The sequence below is a fragment of the Marmota monax genome, unplaced genomic scaffold, assembly GCF_021218885.2.
Source record: "Marmota monax isolate L192 unplaced genomic scaffold, Marmota_monax_Labrador192_F-V1.1 WCK01_AAM20220418_F8-fsc02765, whole genome shotgun sequence".
NCBI lineage: Eukaryota > Metazoa > Chordata > Mammalia > Rodentia > Sciuridae > Marmota > Marmota monax.
Genome location: NW_026694091.1, coordinates 2,247 through 9,389, shown reverse-complemented (window position 1 = coordinate 9,389; position 7,143 = coordinate 2,247). Strand labels below are relative to the sequence as shown.

The following is a 7,143-nucleotide window of genomic DNA, read 5'->3' as shown; positions in this document are numbered from 1 at the left end:
TTTTTTTTATCCATTCATCTATTGAAGGGCATCTGGGTTGGTTCCACAGTCTAGCAATTGTGAATTGTGCTGCTATGAACATCGATGTAGCAGTATCCCTGTAGTACGCTCTTTTAAGGTCTTCAGGGAAAAGTCCAAGAAGGGCAATAGCTGGGTCAAATGGTGGTTCCATTCCCAGCTTTCCCAGGAGTCTCCATACTGTTTTCCAGATTGGCCGCACCAGTTTGCAGTCCCACCAGCAATGTACAAGAGTACCCTTTTCCCCACATCCTCTCCAGCACTTGTTGTTGTTTGACTTCCTAATGGCTGCCAATCTTACTGGAGTGAGATGGTATCTTAGGGTGGTTTTGATTTGCATTTCTCTGACTGCTAGAGATGGTGAGCATTTTTTCATGTACTTGTTGATTGATTGTATGTCCTCCTCTGAGAAGTGCTGAGAGCCACGGCCGAGTCTGTATGGCCCCTGGCATTTTGCCAACAGTATTGATTGACAGGCGAGGCATTACTATCCGCCTCTGCCGCAACTTTTGAGTTCTCGCACTATTTTGGAGTTCTCATGGGGATTTCCGGGGATTCCCCGAGAGTTCCCATTGGTTGGGGAAGTGCAGGAGGAGGGATTTCCGGGAGAGATATTTCCGGCTGGGGGTTCCTGGACAAGCCTCCTGGCGCGTTCGGGAGGATTCCCCGGGAGCTGTGTGAAGTGTTTTCCTGCAGTTTAAAAATAAAGTTTGTTCCTGCTTCAGTGGCTCGTGATTTGTGCCCAGCCAGACTGCGGCATTTGGCGGCCCGTTCGGGGAACGTCTGAAGCTTCGGGGTAAGTGAAATTGCTTGCCCCTAAGGGAAGGCGAGAGAATGGGCGACCATTTTAAAAAACAATGTGTTCTTGTTTTGATTTGTTTTGTGTTTGTTTCAAGCTGCCTATCCCTAGAATTTTCTCAGGCCGATTGGGAAAAATGGTTGGCTCAAGGTTTGAAGTTGTTCACCCCTGAGGAAGAGATAGAAATAGACCACAAATGCACATGTCAAGAAAATAGGAAAATTGATACAACGATTTTTTGTTCCGTTTTTGTTTCATCCTGTTTCGGTTTTGTTTTGTGTTATCTTACTGGGTTGCGTTATCTTTATAACAGATTAGAAATTAGTAAAAAACAAACTGAAAGAGTGTTAAGTAAATTGTTAGAGGTTCAGACCATGGAGAAAGACATTTTAGATCAAGCAAAAGAGAAGGTCTCTCAAGCTAGTCAGACAGAGGAAGAAAATTTAAAGGAAGAAAGCTTAGAGGAGAAACAGCTATTAGGGAAAAAGCTACAACAGGAGGCTGCTACTAACACCGTTCTATCACCAGAGGGCGTAATTCAACCAACAGCTCCCCTATGGAGATAGCTGAGTGGCCCTCAAACCCCGTAGTTGATAGATGGGATCCTGAGACAGGACCTCAAAGATTAGCATGCCCTGTACTTGAGCAGGCAGGAGGGCAGCGAATTCACCGTGCTTTAGATTTCAAAACAGTGAAGCAGTTAAAGGAGGCTGTAACAACCTATGGTCCTCAAGCACCGTTCACTGTAAGCATGGTCGAATCCATTACCAACTTGGACATGACGCCAGCAGATTGGGCTAGTATGTGTAAATCTGTGCTAAATGGAGGACAATATTTGTTATGGAAGGTTGCCAATGAGGAATTTTGCAGGGAGACAGCTAGACGAAATGCAGCAGCCGGTTACCCTCAAAGAAATCTAGATATGTTGTTAGGAAAAGGGCCTTATGAGGGTCAACGGCAACAAATTGAATATGATCCTGGCGTATACGCACAAATTGCTGTAGATGCGGTTAGGGCATGGAAAACTTTACAGGGGCATGGAGGTTTACAAGGTCAATTATCTAAGGTAATACAAGGAACTAATGAACCTTACGCTGAATTTGTAGATAGGCTTATTCAAGCAGCTTCCAGAATTTTTGGGGATACAGAACAGGCAATGCCATTTATAAAACAACTGGCTTATGACCAAGCAAATCGTTGTTGCAGAGAGGTCATTAGACCATGGAGACATGAAGATTTAAACACATATATTAAATTATGTAGAGACATTAATGAACAAGGGCAAGTCTTAGCAGCAGTACAACAGGCTTTAGATGCCAGGCCAAAAACATGCTATAATTGTGATCAAACAGGACATTTTAAAAGGAGTTGCCCCATAGGAGGAGGGTTTAACAAAGCTAGATATCAAACGAATAGAATACCGGGTATTTGCCCACGATGCCGTAGAGGGAAACATTGGGCTAATGAATGCCGTTCTCAAACCACCATAGAGGGTATTCCGTTATCAAAAAACAGACAAGGACCAAGTGTTTACCCACGATATCGTGGAGAAAGGCATCGAGCTCCATTGCCAAAAAACGGACAGGGGGGCCCAATGCTCCGGGGCCCACGACCACAAATGTACGGGGCACTGGAGGAACCCAGAAACACCATGGAGGAACCCAGCAACACCATCAGGGTAGTGCCCAGGACACATTATCCATCAGATCTCTCATCAGACGAACCAGAGGGAGCGCAGGGTTGGACATCTGCGCCTCCGCCAGAGCAGTACTAACTCCAGAGATGGGAGTTCAAATCATTCCCACAGGAGTAAAAGGACCTCTTCCCCAAGGAACAGTAGGCTTATTGTTAGGACGCAGTTCTTCTACGCTAAAAGGACTTATGATATGTCCCGGGGTAATTGATCCCGATTATGAAGGTGAAATAAAAATTATAGCTAGCTCTCCAAAGGGTATATCAGTAATTTCACCAGGAGATAGAATAGCACAGTTATTAATAATACCCAGCCTACATGATAAATTTTCCAGTAGTACTATAGAAAGAGGTTCCAGGGGATTAGGCTCCACAGGTGTAGATTGGGCTATGCTGTCTTTAAATTTAGATTCTCGTCCCATGCTAAAACTAAATATTCAAGGACATGAATTTAATGGACTACTGGATACAGGTGCAGACCTTAGCATCATATCTCGTCAAGAATGGCCAAAACATTGGCCGTTACAACAAGCCACTCAAACGCTTCGAGGCCTAGGAGTGGCGACTAATCCCCATAGAAGTGCAATGGTATTAGATTGGAAGGATCCTGAAGGATGTGAAGGAACTATACAGCCATATGTATTGGATCATCTTCCTATAAATTTATGGGGACGAGATGTCCTAGATCAATTAGGTTTGACATTAACAAATAACATCAATCCAAATGCGCCCACTATTAGGGCTAGACAAGGTTTCAGGACAGAAAAAAGATTAGGAGAACAAGGCATAGCAGCACCAATTCAGATAGATCAGGGAATAAATAGACATGGACTGGGTTTTCAGAAGGGGTCACTGAGGCAATAAAAATTACTTGGAAATCAGATAGACCAGTATGGGTTCCTCAGTGGCCCCTGACTAAAGAAAAGATACAAGCAGCCCATGACCTGGTCAAACAACAATTAGCGGAGGGACATATACAACCTTCCGTATCTCCTTACAATACTCCCATTTTTGTCATTAAAAAGAAATCTGGTAAATGGAGATTATTGCAAGATTTAAGAGCCATTAATAATGAGATGGTTATTATGGGACCTGCTCAATCAGGGATTCCTCAATTGTCTGCTTTGCCAAAAACCTGGTACGTTTTAGCTATAGATATTAAAGATTGTTTTTTTTCAATTCCAATTCATCCTGAGGATAGTCCACATTTTGCATTTACTATCCCTGCACTGAATCATGAAGGTCCTGATCAGAGATATGAATGGAAAGTACTCCCTCAAGGGATGGCTAACAGCCCAACTATGTGTCAAATTTATGTTAACAAAGCAATCCAGCCACTTAGAAATCAAAATCCTAAACTACAAATATTTCACTATATGGATGATGTATTGTTAGCACACAAAGATAAAAACACATTGCTAGAATGTTATGCCACACTTACAAATTTATTAAAAAATTATAATCTAGAGATAGCAATAGATAAAGTACAATTAAATTTTCCAATTAATTATTTAGGAGTTCTATTATCCTCAACCATGGTCCGTCCACCAAAAATTCAAATACGAGTAGATCAACTCAAATCACTTAACGACTTTCAAAAGTTATTAGGAGACATAAATTGGATAAGGCCTTATCTAGGCATACCAACAGGAGAGTTGGGACCTTTATTTGATATCCTAAAAGGTCCATCAGATCCAAATTCACCCCGCATGTTAACGCCTGAAGCAAGAAAGGCATTAAAAATTATTGAAACATATATGGAAAATATGCATTTGGATAGAATTGATATAACTTTGCCTTTATTATTTATTGTAATACCAACAAAAAATATTCCTACAGGAGTATTTTGGCAAGAAGGTCCATTATTGTGGATACATTTATCTTATTCTCCTAACACTATTCTTACTAGGTATCCTGAGGCTGTAGGACAATTAATACTCAAAGGAATAAAAGCAGCAAAGGGAGTGTTTGGAATTTCTCCCAATAAAATTATTACTCCATATACTATGGATCAAATTGATGAGTTAGCTAATGAGTTAAATACTTGGGCAATAATCATGTGTAAATCTAATGTTTCATTTGATAATCACTTACCATCTAATCCTTTGTTGTCTTTTTGGTCTTCGCATCCTGTAGTTTTTCCAAAAATGACAAGAAAAACCCCTATCATGAATGCTCCAAATGTATTCACTGATGGGTCAAATAATGGTACAGCAGCAGTAGTTACCCCTGATCAAACTTTTACATTTTTAGTACCCAAACAATCAGCTCAAAAGGTAGAGCTTAATGCAGTTTTACAAGCTTTTGTGATGTTTAAAGATTCTGTATTTAATTTATTCTCTGATAGTCAGTATGTAGTTAATGCTATAGTATCCCTTGAAGATGCTGGCAGGATTTCCCCTTCCTCTACTGTTTTCTCTTTGTTTTCTGCTATACAAAGTGTAATCTGGGACAGAAAAGATCCATTCTTTATAGGACATATCAGAGCACATACAGGATTGCCTGGAGCCCTTAGTTTGGGCAACGATTTAGCAGATAAAACTACACATGACATACATATTTTCTCTACACTAGAAGAAGCTACACATTTTCATAAAAGGTTCCATGTCAATGCTAATACTTTACAAAAGCGTTTTAAAATAACTAAGGAACAAGCTAGACAAATAATAAAACAATGTCAAAATTGTGTGACCTTTTTACCACAAGTTAATCTTGGAGTCAATCCTAGAGGACTGATACCTAACCATATTTGGCAGATGGACGTCACACACTTGCCACAATTTGGAAAATTAAAATATTTGCATGTTACAGTTGATACTTCTTCCGGATTTTTGATGGGCTCCCTTCATTCCGGAGAAAAAACTAAAGATGTTATAGCTCATTGCTTACAAAATTTTGCCACTGTGGGCGTTCCAAAACAGTTAAAAACAGATAATGGTCCTGGTTATATTTCTACCTCTTTTAAACAATTTTGCTCATCATTTGGCATTACTCATATAACAGGAATTCCATACAATCCACAGGGACAAGGCATAGTTGAAAGAGCTCATCAAACTATTAAAATGTACTTACTAAAGCAAAAAGAGGGAATTGGAAAGGGGTATATGTCACCCAAAGATAAACTTAAAATAACCCTTTTTACTCTAAACTTTTTAAATTTGGATTCCTCAGGGCTTAGTGCTGCGGAAAGGCATATGTGTCCAAAAAATGTACATAAGCCTAAGGTACTTTGGAAGGATATTCTAACAGGACAATGGAAAGGTCCTGACCCAGTGATTGTCTGGAGTCGGGGTTCTGTTTGTGTTTTTCCACAGGGAGAACAGCAGCCGATTTGGATTCCAGAGAGATTAACTAAAACAATTTCTACAGGCCAAAAGGAAGATGATTTGACTCAAATCCATAACAGCTGATATCCAGAACTCCAGTTTGGCTATTCTTACATCTGCGACGGTGATTAACCAGGATGTTTTTTTCAATATTTATTTTATTATTTGCCTTTTCCCACATCATAAAGTTCTATTTTATTTTTGAGCTCATACAGACCTAGGATAATGTTTTTCTGATCAGTTTTATTTTTTGACTGTGGAGTTTTTAAGCATTGCAATGGAGATTTCACCTAGGTAAAGCTACAAGGCCTTTACTATTGTCTTATGTGTTGTATGTTATGTGTGCACACTTCTGTTTTGTGTTGTATGTCTGTATGTGTGTATGTCCATATATCATATATGAGGAGCGCTCATGAATAAATGGATCCAAATTTTTTTTATTCATGTGATTTTAATGGTTTAATTTAGATTGGGTAAACAGCTGTTGAAAATTGTTTTAATATGTGAACAAATAAGGAGGTTAACAGATCTGTTTGTTTACTTTCACCTTTCCTTCTCATTATATTTAATAATTCTGTTCAGGATAATGTAAATTGTTCAAAAAATTGTTTTCTTAGTGCCTGTTGGAATGTTACATAATTTTTTTCTTAGCATCATTGCCAGAATTCCTATCTTCATCCCAGTGCCGGTGAAGACAAAGATAAAACCAAACTACAGCTTCTTCGATAGTTATCACAACAAACTGTAAAAACTGATGCATCAATGAATAATAACTCAACAAGTAATGCTCAGTTAAGGAGTTGATTTACTTTGGGAGGAAATGGACATATTGACAGATTCCTCTGCTTTGAATTGCTTGCAGACCCTGCCTGGACTATGTATCATTTGTATGTATTGTGAACTATCTGTTGGTACAGCGAATTGTGGTAGTGCTGGAGTATTTTTGCTGATGGTGTCACCGGTGGTACAATTTTTCAAAGGAGCCCTCAATTGGCTTAGTGTCATGGCATTTTGCATCCTCCTCCCTTCTACTAGTGCTGGTCTAAAATTTGGGGGCCAACAGAGGTGAGGCAAAGAACCTCACCCCCCACTGGTGCAAAGGCCTATCCACAAGTATGGCTGTATGCTGGACCGGTAGTCAGTGACGGGTATGATCCAATTGCAGTGGTACCAACCTAAGACAGGAGGCTGACGCCTAGAGGTCAGTTCATCCGATGACGGGTAAGGACCATATGTTGAATTGGACTGCCTAACAGGCACGGTCCCTAAGCCACATTGCTTGTTGTTTAATTAAACAAAAAGGGGGAG

At 39.9% G+C, this 7,143-nt stretch overlaps 1 long non-coding RNA gene across 1 annotated transcript; it reads left to right on the top strand.

Moving 5' to 3' along the window:
- The first annotated feature begins 434 nt into the window (after window positions 1-434).
- On the top strand, window positions 435-6,275 carry LOC131424974 (uncharacterized). Its single transcript, XR_009228694.1, has 2 exons — window positions 435-814; window positions 5,824-6,275. It is a non-coding gene; the product is annotated as an uncharacterized LOC131424974 (long non-coding RNA).
- The last annotated feature ends 868 nt before the right edge of the window (window positions 6,276-7,143 follow it).